Source organism: Athene cunicularia, assembly GCF_003259725.1.
Source record: "Athene cunicularia isolate RWA chromosome 12 unlocalized genomic scaffold, athCun1 chr12_part1, whole genome shotgun sequence".
Classification (NCBI taxonomy): domain Eukaryota; kingdom Metazoa; phylum Chordata; class Aves; order Strigiformes; family Strigidae; genus Athene; species Athene cunicularia.
This window is the reverse complement of record NW_020799116.1, coordinates 8030238-8043225: the sequence shown is the minus strand read 5'-3', so window position 1 is coordinate 8043225 and position 12988 is coordinate 8030238.

The following is a 12988-nucleotide window of genomic DNA, read 5'->3' as shown; positions in this document are numbered from 1 at the left end:
CTTAACGTGGCAAAGACTTCAAATTGTGCTGTGTATCAAAACAGCCTCTTTAGAAATTGTGCTCAGAAACATGAGCCAAGATCCTTGTTGCTTGCAGGGTGCTGCAGATTAATGCTAGAGAGAGATTGTGCTCTTACTACAATCTTAACCTTTTAATTAAAATAACGTCGAACAAAAAGGTAGAATTAGTTAAAAATAACAACTCTCGGAAGCCCAGCTTGTCTTTTTATTAGACTTGTCCTTGCTTTCTCTGCTGCTCTGATAAGAAGGATATTCTCCATCTGGGATGGAGTGAATAAAGTGGGATGAAACTCATTTGTTTGGGCATCGTGTGTTAATTAATTTCTAATGATAATCCCTTCCCCATACACTGTTTCTTTTTTTTTTTTCTGGTTTTTAGATAGAGTACAGTACTCTTCCAGGAAGAGGATGGGCAGGTTTTTCTGTGTTATAGAAGGGAGAAGCTTGTGTTGTCTCTGACACCAGGGCTGGGGGAGGTTTTGCCTAGCCCTGTGCAGCAGTTCATTTCTGGGGAGTCAAGAGGTTTCCAGAAAACCTATCCACATCATGTGAAACTTAAGATTGACCTGAAACATAGCCTTGACCCTAAACTGTTGTATTGCAGCCACTTGCTGGTGTGATTCTGCTGGGAGCAAAGGTGAAGGTGAGCTCCCGCCTGCACTGGCGCTGCCAGGAGGGACACAGGCGCTGTGGCCCCTGTGCCAGCCCTGGCAGTGCCCGTGGTCCTGTACAGGGCATGGAAGCACTTAGGGTCACTGCTGTATAATGTTTTTAGTGGGGGAAAAAAACCAAACTGCAATAATCTTTAAGGCTCTGGACAACATGAGCTGGTTTTCCTTTTATATCCAGGCTTTCCTAGACTTCTGGTAGAAGACATTTTAGTTTCAGGTTGTTTCTTTAAACTGGTGGGAGATTTGCCATTCAAGCAGGGGAAGACATGGACTCTTTCTCTGATCTTTCAGTGATTAAGTGACTTCATTTTTTTTTTCCCTTTTTTTTTTCTGAGTCCTTTCTCTCCCTCAGCAGTTATTCCTGGCTGCCATTGCATCCTGCTTACTTAGCTTTGTCCATTCTTTCAAAATCAATATGCACTGCTAAATTACTGCAGCTAGAGAACAAAATAAAATCCCATATGAGGTTTTAGCATATGAGTATTGCTTATAAACAGATAGGATGGTCTTTAATTCAAACTAGCTTTCTTCTGCATTTCTAGTCTGTATGTAAGTGTCCACAGGAGTGAAAAATGCCTCTTCAAGGAGAGGTAAAATAATAGCAGTCCTGGAAAAGGGCTAATTTTTCATTCTGTCCAAGTATTTAAGCTACTGCAGGTGCCCCAAGAAGTGACTTCATGTGCTGTTCTGTGAACTCTTCCCTCAGTGTGGTCTGGGCTCACTTTCCAGTAACAGAGTAAAAGGTGACCTCTGTCTTGTTGTCTTGTTATGATTTCAGGTGAACTAAGGGACAGACTGGAAAAAATTGTATGAAACAACTTCTAGCTTGCTGACATGCTCTTAAAATACACAAAGTGGGAAGACATCAATTACGTAGTGGGAAGGACTGAATTCTCACAGGAATTTCTTGGATATGGTGTGTTTCACTCCTTCAGTGCAAGGAGACATTTGGGATCTGAGTTACATCTGGGTGTGGAATTGGGACCATGGTGACCATGAAGAGCTGAGAGCAGCTTATGAAATAAGGAGGAAAATTGTCCTCTTCTGAAAAATCAATGTTCTTTTTTTGTGCTGTATTTTAAATTATGTTCTTTTTTTAGTTCGAGAGCAATTTTCTTTTATTAGACGTCAGTTTGTGAAGAGTTTTAGCTATAATAAAACTGAATATGGTCAGCTAAAACATGGAGCAGAATGGATTGAAGGCTATCTACTGCTGAGATGAGCTGGGGTCATCTGTGGAGCCGTGATGGATTCAAGCCCCCGCAGAACCATCTGTTGACAGGGACTGATCCAGTATGGGAAGGCTCCAGGAAGCTTTGGATCAGGTTGCCGGTCCCTTACAAAAACAGCATTCTATTGGGAAAGGGTCTGTTGGGAATATTTGATCTGATTAACTGTTGATATAAGCAAATCAGTCCCCCTGGAGGTTATTAAAGCCTGGTAAGAACTTACACTATCTACCTTAAATCCCTATTCCCATGGTATTTGCTAATAGGATAATAGATCATTGCCATACAAAGGCAATTACACCCTGGTACAAATTTACTAAGAGAATAAATACTTTAAAATACAGACTAAATCTCCCAGCAGTGGGGTTAGATCTCAGTGTTTCTGGCTGGCATGAAGGAGTTCAGCAGGTGAGGTTGTGGTTATTCCCATGCAAGAGGGGGGCTTCCCTGGGGATAGGGGGATGTGCTTGTGCTTGTTAGTGCTGCTGGTTCATTGATTTATATTTGGCATAAACAAGAAAACAAAAATGACCCATCTTTTAATAATTGCTGAGTTTTTTTCCTCTGTAGGTCACTGAATAAGTTACTACCTCTGTCTCCTGGGATCATGCAGACAAATGTAGAGGGTTTGGTGAAAAGCCTATGTTGTTCACAAAGTATTGGTGCTTTTGTGGGGGGGGAAAAAATCAAAAGTGGAGTTGAATATTGGAGCTGGTGATCTGGTTTGAGCAGTCGGGGCACTGGAAGCAAGGTGGTAACTCCCAAGAGTGCAAACCTGTGTCTGAGCCACACCACATGCATAGTATAAGGTTAATAAGTATCTTTTTACTTCTTCCTTACCACACCATCACTTGTGCAAATTCTACTGTGCCATTTGTACGTTTATATAGGAGCCTCCCAAGGCTGTGGGGTGAGGCTCTCTGCTTGCAGAGTTCAGGGTGATGGAGTCGACCTGGGTGCTGGCTGCCCTCTAGTGAGCCGCTGCCCATCGTAAATCACTACAGGAGCTCTCCATCCACAGCCTCCTAAAATCTATGACCAGTGTAATCCTTTCAATCTCAACCTGATGATGCTCCGTCTTCCTGGCAGGAATCCGATTGTTGACCAATTAATGGGTGTTAAGCAGAGGAGGGGGTTAAATTTTGCACACCAGGTGAGGCTCACAGCTGCAGGAGGTGGGAAGGTGGCTGCTGAGGTGAGGTATCAAATTTCTGCATTTCCACTGATATTAGAGCTGTTTCTGCCCCTGCCCTACATCTTTTGGTGTGAACTGTGGTTCTGCCAGGGACTGATCCTGGCGAGGAATTGCTGGCTCATCTGGCAAATTTCTGCACCAGATTTCAGTCCATACAATATAATTGTAAGGTGGCTTTTGACAGCTGCAGGAGTGAATGAGGGGTTTGGGGTAGTGTGTGCCCTTGCTGGGGCTGTGCCCCACCCTCCTGCAGGACAGACTGCTGTCACCAGAGTGTGCTGGCATCCCTTGGTGCCACCCATAGCCTCTGAGCACTGGGAAAGGCTTTGCTTTGTCTCCAGAGGGGAGAGATACTTCAGGATGGGCTTTTTTATTCTGTATTTCTCTGGTTGCATATTGTGGTGGGGGTGTGTGCGGAGCATTGAAACCAGTGCAAGTCCTGTCGGACAGCTGCCATCATCACTGTGATCATTAAGATTCAAAATACAATTATTAAGACATAGTTGGCAATGCTGAAATCCCTGGGGGCTGCCCAGACAGTGCGTTGGGCAGTTCCTCCAGGATTGAGTCTTACGTGTGAGGGTCTCCAAAACTGTAAGCAGTGTGTGCTGCAACCTGCCGAGAAGAAAAGCCAAAGGGCTGAAGATCTCAACAGCGTTGGATAGTTTTAGTGCTTGAGCTGCCCTCTCTGATGAGCAAGTGTAGGGATGCAGGAGGGGCATCGTAGCAAAATTCATCTGGGAGGCAAGTTGGACAGATTCCCTGTGTGAGAGCAGGCTGGAAACAGGCACTGCTGCCCTGGGCTGTGGACAGACTGGTCCTGCAGTGGCGAAGTGCTGCTGCTTTGAGGAGCTGCTTGTAGGGGATACCCAGGGGGTGGAGGGGGCAAGATTGGGTAAGTGGGGTTAAAAGAGCTTAGTCAGGATATGTTTGTTTAAAGGATCTGCTTCAGCCTGACTCCTGTAATTAGGTAACATGTATATTTCTGTTCCTTGGAAACACTTCATTTACTAATCTAATAGAGGGAAGGATTATGCAGAGATGAACTTAAAAGATATTAAGCAACGTTGGGTTTGCATCTGGAATGAACCAAGACATGCAGCAGTTGTTTGTGGTGCTCTCCTTTCCAGCAGCTACATTATCAGGGAGCTGTGCTACTCTTCAATCTGTGCACCAGTGTCTTGGCTGTATACTGGTTTCATCTGTAGACCAAGTCTATTAGGGTTGGACAGGGAGGTGGTTGTGTGTGACTGGGGGTAAAAATGTGGAAAAATGCGCTCATTTAGGATGAGATTTTTATAAGGGAAAATAAATACTCTTTGTAGTGTCCCGTGAAGAGACTGGATAAAAGGAAGAGGAGTGAAATAATGAGAAGAATGAAATGGTGTAGAAAAGCAAGGATAAGCAAAGGTGGGATAACTACAAACGTGAATTGATAAAGCTTCTAGCAAAGCAGTACAACGGCATGTCAGAGGTGCGCTCATGCAGAGATGTGTTAAATCCTGAATGTCAAATTCTCCGGGTTGAGCATTCTGGGTGCTGTAGGCAAGCCAGCAGCTCCTTTTGGGGGTGCTGATTTTACACTCGTCCCCCAGGGATTCATGGTGAAGTGGGTGAATCCCCCAAACAGCAACAGTTCTCTACTACAAGGCAGTGATAGCTGAAATGCAGCAAAGCGCAGACACTAAGAGGGCTGCAATGATCAAGAATTTGATTTCTCCTTAGGAAGTCATTTTATTGGGGGAAACGAGGAAAAGTGACCTGAGGTCTGAGCTACTTGACCTGAAGAGCTGAAGTTTGAGAGTGTTTCTGATGGAGTTGAGGGGGGGAAGTCCTGCAGCCTGGGATGGGCTAGTGGCTCCTGTGCTTGCTGCTACCCAACACAGCTGGGCTGGCTCAGCTTGAGATCAGCCTTTCCCTTGGCACAGTGCTAGCTCAGAGCTGCAGCAGGCAGTTGCTCTGTGTTTTAATGCATTTGTCTGGTGCCTCCTGTAGGCAACTAAAGAGCTAGTGAAACCTGCAGCTGTGGGAACTGATAGATCTAAAACATAAGAAAGGTATCATGGGTTGCGTTTCTAGATCAGATGAAACTTTCTTGAAACATTAATGGATTTTCTTCATCCTTCCATGGGAAGTTAGGAGATGGGGGCTGGTCATTTGTAAAAGCGATGCTGGTTGTCTCAATTCCTTATAGCCTGGTGTGATAGATGAGGCTGGAGGGGAGAGAAGTGGAAACAAGACTCTGCATTCCTGACTCTGAACAGTAAAAATAGGGCTGTAGAAGAGGAGGTGCATATATGTAAAAGAATCTGGGAGGAGGAGGAAGAGCTTGTTTTGTTACAATTTTGGCAGTGGAGTTCTAACTCTTTTGTTCTTGTTTTGCTCATCAGATAGCCCTTTTGAAAATGGCTAGGTGAAAGTCTTAAATCCTACGAAACCACTTTTTTTTTTTTTTTCTCCAAGCTGGGGCAGGAGCAAACACATGACTTAAACACCTCCTGTGCGGAGCTGGCCTTCAGCATAGGGAGCAACAGGCTGAACCAGTTTGCTCATTGCTTTCGTCTCCTGACAGGCACTCTCTTGTCCTGGGCACCCTGGGAGGTGCTTGGCCTCTTCTCCGTGTGCTGCGGGAATTCCCCTGCCTCCAGCCACCAGCTTGGGTGCCGTGGTGTGTGGCCAGTAGCCTTCGACTGGTGGCAGCCCCACAGAGGAGGCTTTGCAGAAGACCCAAGCTGCGGTTGGGGCCCTGAGCAGAGCATCTGGATACAGGGTTAAGGAGAGGTTTTTATGGCGTGTGGCAGGGGCTAAGGTGTGCAAGCAGCTTTCACCTCCAGAAAGTACCTATCTCCTGAGTCTCAGGTGAGAGAAACTTGTTGTTTGAGCCTGTGAGACTGTTAATGCCTTTTGAGTTGGGGGGGGGTGTTTCTGCGTGTGGTGGAGGTGCTCCTGGGAGCTCAGATCAGAAGTGACTGAGTGTGAAGACTATTCAAAACCTTATCCCAAGCTTCCTTTGCATGGGTGTTGCTGGTGGCAGACTTGTTCCTGGTGTGGTTCCTGATGCTGGGCTGGCTGGTGGGTCAGGCATCCATTTGGATGCGACGTCTGTGATAGATGCCGAGAGGACAGAAGTTTATCCATGTGGGGATGCTGCCCTGCCTTGGGCTAGGTGCTGGGGCTGAAAGCATTTGCTACTGCTGCAGCAGCAGGCAGCACTGCTCTGGGATGTGGTGGACTTTACTGTCCTTGCTGAGCACAGAGCCTCAACAGAAGAGCAGGGATTTGGGATGAGTCAGGCGTGTGGGTTTTGCTCTGTTGCCTGCCAACTCTGTCCTTCAGCAGTAGCTCTGCACCCAGCCAAGGGAGCTGCAGGATGGGGCAGCCCATCCACAACTGAGCCCTGGCAGGGCTCTGCATCCCCATTGCTGGGCCTGGGCACCCACTGAAACCCCCCTGGGGATGGTCATCTTCAGGTTCTGTTCTGTACTGGGCTCCCTGGTGCTTTGGTTACTATTTGAGATCTGCCTGAAACCAGTAGAGGCAAGAAGTTGGAAGCTGCCTGATTAATGGGCGGGATTTTCATGTGTAGTTGTGTACAAGTCCTTTAAATTTCAATCTAAAGATGTGGAAATGTTGGCTGCTTTTCTCCTTCCCCTTCCTCTATCATAATGGAAAAAAAAAACTTGCATCAACCCTTGGAATATTTAGAAATTAAATTGCTGATATAAATGTGCTCTGGCATAAGGCACAAACAGCTGGAAAATGTGCTATCTCCTGCAGTATTTTAAGGATGCATAGCATCATCAAAGCCTATTCACTAGAGCTGGCGCTGTGAGCTTATCCTGTAATGTCAGAAAATAAATGATCTGTCCCCATCTTTTGGTAGGGTATATCCCAAATGTGCTGTGGGCAGGTGACAGATCCTTTTCTCTGGTGACAGACGTTCTGCCCATCAGCTCAGCCATACCTCGAAAGGGATATGTGAGTAAATCCCTACTATGGTTGCTGGCAGCAAGCATATTGAGAAACAGATGGTGCTGTGCTACAATTTTACCTGCTGTAAAGCCAATGCATAATTTAGCAATACAGAAACATGAATTGTATTCCAGTGGCTGCTGTGTTCTTGTGGGGGTTTTTATTTATTTTTTTATAGCAGGAGAAAGGGGTAAAGGATATTATATGTAACCTCTTTTTACTCCCAGAGGATTTGGAAGTGTAGCATCCACTAGGTTTGTTTTTGAATCCTTGAATTTATTTTCCCCTCGATGTTTCTGTGGGAGTCCTAGGTATGAGTTGTGCAGTGATGTGCGTACTGAAGGAGCTTTCTGCCTCTGTGCAGAAGGGGCGGAGATGCCCCTGTGCCCTGCTGAGGCCAGTTAGTGAATGGGACATGTGGGAAGGACAGGGCTGTGTAGGGGAGGGACAGTCCCTTTATCTGTGCCCCTAATGAGATGTTGTTCTTTCTACAGGCAGCCCATGGTACAGTGGTGCCCCTTTCAGCCTACAATTGTGCTTTCTCTCCCTGCCAAGACAAGACTCTAGTCCTGGAGTTTTTCCTACCCTAAAGATATTGCCTGTTTCCTGACAATTCCTCCAGTCCTTTTTCCCCACTGTATACCAAATATCCCTGTTTTTCTGAAGGATGAAAAATGTCTGGGATGTAGGGAACAAAAGGCATACAGCAACCTCAGCTTTGGTGGATGCTAAAGATGGAGCAGGACCTAGTGAGCTACCTTATATCCTGTAGTCCACAGTGTCCCACACTGAGAGGGGCAGGTGCATGTAAGAAGGAAGTTTGATCTTTCTGTTCCTTGTGTGGCTTTTCAAGACTTGAGAAATAGGTATATGGGACAAGAGGTAATGAAACTGTGTGGAGCAGGGCTGAATCAGCAGTAGCTAGAAGTCCTCCTTCCTCTTCCTGATGTAGGAGGATGAGGAAGACCAGGTGCTCTGGTTTCCCTGGGCTTTATGTCCCCAGTCCCCTTCCTTTTCAACCATGGGAGCAGGATGGGAGCAGGGCTCCTGGGAAGCATCCTCCAGGAGCAGCTGGGCAGGACAGTGTGACCTTCTGAAACAAGCAGGCGAAGGCCTTTGTGCTACAGTTTGCCCATTAACCTGAATGAGAAGAGCAGCTTTTTTATTTTTTTTAATGTCAATTTGATACTCTGACCTGAGAAAGGACCTAATATGAGCACTCCAGCTCTGTTGCCAAGCATCCTTTTCCTGATCCAAATGGCTTCCTCTCCCTGGCTCAGCTCTCATGTCCTCTCCAAGGAGGATGGGAAAAATGCATTATAACTTTGCAGTCTTGGCAAATGAGGAGTCACACCCATGAAAACAAATACCCGTTAATTAGGACCATGAAATGCTGATTCAATCACAGCTCTGATATGGGAAGGGCAGTTTGCAAGCCTGCTTTATATCCCAAAGAGGGGGTGGGAAAGCAATGAGAATTTTTCTTTTAGGAAGCCGTTTCAGCCACTTCTATCCATCTATTTAAAAGTTTCTTTGCCAACAGGTACTACTCAGTTACTGCGTTGTTTCCATTTGAAGCATGAGGGGGAGACTGAGGTTATTGCCTGGGATAATTGTTAACAAATGGTGAATTCTCATTTGTGCCTATTATAGCAGGAATAACTTTTTAAAGCATACAACTGGTTTCAGATTGACCCCCACTGGGGAGTTTATATTGTTGCAGAAAGGCCAGAAGAGAGATGAGGAAACTGTGGGGAGCCTGGTCGGGGTAAAGCCCTGCTCCCAGCATCTCTGTTCTGCCAAGGTGACTAGGGAAAGGGGGTTAAAAACCAGACCAAAACATTGGATCCAAACTATTTTAAAGCTTTTTTTTTTTTTTTTTTTCCCGAAGATGAGTCTTAACAGTTGTGCTGTCAACAGCCCTTTGAAGTCCACTCTCTCTTTCTGCCATTGCCTCTCCCCTCTTACTCTCTTCAATAAGCTACAAAGTGTGTGACTGGTTTAGTGGGCTGGGGTAGCCCATCCCCTGCACCCATGTCCTCACCCTCTGCATGATCTGGGATAAGGGGTTGCACAGCTTTACCTGTTGGGTCTGGCCGTGACCCCCAGCTGTGGTGGCAGATGTGCTGCCAAGCGGGGAGCTGGGATGGGCGAGAGCCCCAGGGCTGTGCTGCGCCAGTATATGGCGGGGGGGACATAAGAAAGGGGTGAGATGTGGGGAAACCTTGCCTGGCAGGGACAAGGATCCATGTCCAGCACCTGCACCCCAATTTCTGAAGGATGAGGCCCTTCTGACCTGAATGGGCTGACTCAGCAGCTGGGGCCACAGCCACCATGGCCATCCCACCATCCCCTGGCCTTTCCCTCCCCACTTCCTTTCTCATTGTTTTTTTCTGACCTTTCCTAATGTCACCACTCCTGTCCTGGGGGCACCTGATAACAGTCACTGCTGGCCTAGCCCTTCCTCTGGGTGTCTTTTGTAACAAGGGAGGGAAACCAGGACTCCTTGCTCTTGTTCTTGGAGAGTCTTTGCTCAGCTTGAAGGTGCAAAATAAATGTTTTAACTTGGTCCATCTTTCTTGGTGAGAGGAACTTTGAATTTCTGTAGTATCAATCCAGATTTCTTCTCTAAATCCTGAAGGTTTCAGGGCAAATACAAGGGTGGCAACTGGGGAAGGGCTGACTTGTGTGGTGGCTCCAGAAGGCACCTCATGAAGCACAGAGCAGAGTTATGGTTCAGGCTTTCTGTGCAGAGACAGACCTTGTGGGCCCCAGCTATGTGGGTGATTGATTCATGATGCGTCCGTGTTCCTGTATTTTGGGAGCTAAGTAGAAATAAATAATCTATTTTTTAAAAATTACATTTTTAAAGTAAGTAATTTTGAATGGCTTGAGTAGCTAGTGATTGCCAAATGCCTGCGGGAGTCCTAGGAGAGAACTGAGCACCGGCAGGAGGAGCTGTGGGATGTGGTGGTGAAGAGTCAGTGTTGGGGGTCAGCAACAGCGTTGGGGGGGCAGTGTGTGGCGCTCCCATGGCATGCCTGGCCTCGCTGCGAGCCTATTGAGGGCACTTGGAGTCTTTCCATCGATTTCAATGGGCTTTGGATCAAGCCCATGGCATGCTGCTTGTTTATTTTGGAGGCCGTCTGAGGATAAAAGCATCCTTTCAGTGGCTGCTCTTTTTCCTTCTTTGGTCCAGTTGCTTCTTGCGCCTCGTGCCTCCGTCCTGTTGGATGCACACCTACTTTCTGAACAGCCAGCAGCTCGTGTGTTTTGGAAAGCATGCTTCAGTCTTGCTCGTTAGCAACATTTAGTGCCCTGTATAAGCAGTGAGGTCCCTCTGTGGGGAAATGCCAATGAGCTGCTTGACTTGATCCCTTTTCCATGGTCAAACCCTCAGCACTGAGGCTCACTTTCAAGAAACGCTTGTACCGGAGTTCATCTGCTCTATCAAAACATAGTGATTTGCCTCCTTTCAAATTCTAGAGGGTTATTCCCCATTTGTTTGTCCAGAGCTGGCAAATGTGCACTGTACATGTACTTTGTTAGTAAAATGAGGCACTAATTGCTGTAGCAACAGATGATACATTGTGAAATGATGTTATTTGCCTCCTAGCTCTAGAAGCACAGTTGCAGCAGACCTCCATTCTCAGAAAACATCGCTCTGTAGCACCAAGAGCGATGACAACTTATTATATAGATTTAAAGTATCAATTTATTTTTGCCTCTTCTATTTACTGGTGCTGTCTCTTTCCAGTGGTTTGTGATTCTCTCTCTCTCTGCAAAAACTGGCTGGGAAAATGTACTGTTGTGCCTCAAAGCTCTGAACTGAACTCATCCATGGCAGGTGGAACAAGAACCTGTTGTATCAGCAATAGCGTGGCCAGCAGGGACAGGGAAGGGATCTGACCCCTGTACTCGGCACTGGTGAGGCCGCACCTCGATTCCTGTGTTCAGTTTTGGGCCCCTCACTACAAAAAGGCCATTGAATAACTCGAGTGTGTCCAGAGAAGGTCAACGGAGCTGGGGCAGGGTCTGGAACACAGGTCGTACGGGGAGCGGCTGAGGGAACTGGGGGGGTTTAGTCTGGAGAAGAGGAGGCTGAGGGGAGACCTCCTGGCCCTCTACAGCTGCCTGAAAGGAGGGTGCAGAGAGGGGGGATGAGTCTCTTTAACCAAGTAACAAGAGACAGCACAAGAGGGAATGGCCTCAAGTTGCACCATGGAAGGTTTAGACTGGATATTATGAAGCATTTGTTTCCAGAAGGGGTGGTTGAGTTTTGGAATGGCCTGCCCAGGGCAGTGGAGGAGTCCTCATCCCAGGAGATGTTTAAAATTTGCATTGACACAGCGCTTAGGGATCTGGTGTAGTTGGGAACTGTCAGTGTTAGGTCAATGGTTGGACTGGATGATCTTCAAGGTCTTTTCCAACCTAGACGATTCTGTGATTCCTGACCTTGGGTTATGCTGGATGAAGCCCCAAATAAAAATGGTAATAGGATCATTCTCTTGAGCATTTCAGAGTGGTGGGGCTGGATGCTGGTGGTCTGGGGGAGGTCAGGCAAGTACTGTGGCCCCAGGAGAGCATCTGCTGTCTGTGCTGTGCTGCTGCCCTCATCCCTGCTGACCGCCACCAACCAGCAACAATGGGGATGGGGCTCGGTTGCTTTAAATATGGGTTTTGATGAAAAGCTTACACCAATATCAGTACTTCAGTGTGCCAAATACTGAATGGACACAAATCAATCCTGCTCTGCTGCACTTATGGTCTGAAGCTGGGGGTAAGGAGAAGATGCACAAAGGCATCCAAGATGGTCTCACGCTTGGCAGGATGCAGTGGTCTAAATTTTGTTATCTGAGCAGTATGTGGGGAAGGACAAGTCCTTTTCTGGGTGTACACCTTTCCTGGTCTAGGCATGACCCATAAAGCCTTATCAAGGGCAAAGCACTGCTCTGAGTCATGATTTTTCTGGAGGCTACAGCATCCTGGGTCACTCATCCTGAGAGAATGAATGCACTGAGAATATAATTATAGTAGTTAGACATCATTTATTCTCACTCTTTAAAAGATTCTTGTCAGGAGACTGATAGGTTTAGGTTGTTATTTTTGTCTTCGTGGCCATATATATCATGCAAAATGCTGAAACTTTACTATCTCATTTATGCATCCTCTTACAGCGTTGTAGATCTCTGCCCAGCATTTAGGTTATGTAGTAATTCTACCCCATTTGCCATAGATTAATGAGGCTATAAAATAATCATAAAGCTGGGGCAGCCCTGGATTTTCACGCTCCTCACGTATTTATATCTACCATGAAATACTTCATCCAAAAGTAATTACCTGATTTCTTCAGACTGCCTTTAATGGTCCTTGCCAACTCAGAACACAGGAGACGCTGCCCCATTTTTTGACCAGGACAGTAGCAGAGTGATGCTGGCACCCATCGTGGGCCAGTGCCCGAGGGAAGCCGAGCAGGTTTGGTACCTGTCGGGGAGCGCGGTGCCTGTCTGAGTGACTGGTCAGCAGAGCCGGGGAAGAAACTCTCCTGCTGCCGGGGCTGTGGGAAGCACGGGACAAACCGGTGGGGCTGGATGTGTCACCCTGCCTGGAACTCCAGCCCCTTGGTCCTCCAGACTTTGAACCTGCCACTCCTCTGATAAGACCCTGAAGCATTTCATGGCTCCAGTAAGGCGATGGGCAGGAAGAGCAACATCATTACTAAATGCAAACCAGAGGTGTGTGGTGTTGCTCTGAGCTGCTGGGAAGCTGCAGCAGGTCTAGGTGCGAAGTGGAGGGGACTGTGCTGACCCACCTGAATATTTGGGTACGTGAGGTGGAAATTTCATCAGAATGGTGTGTCAGTGCACTGAAGCTATTATAATTTTGCCTCCAAAGCTACG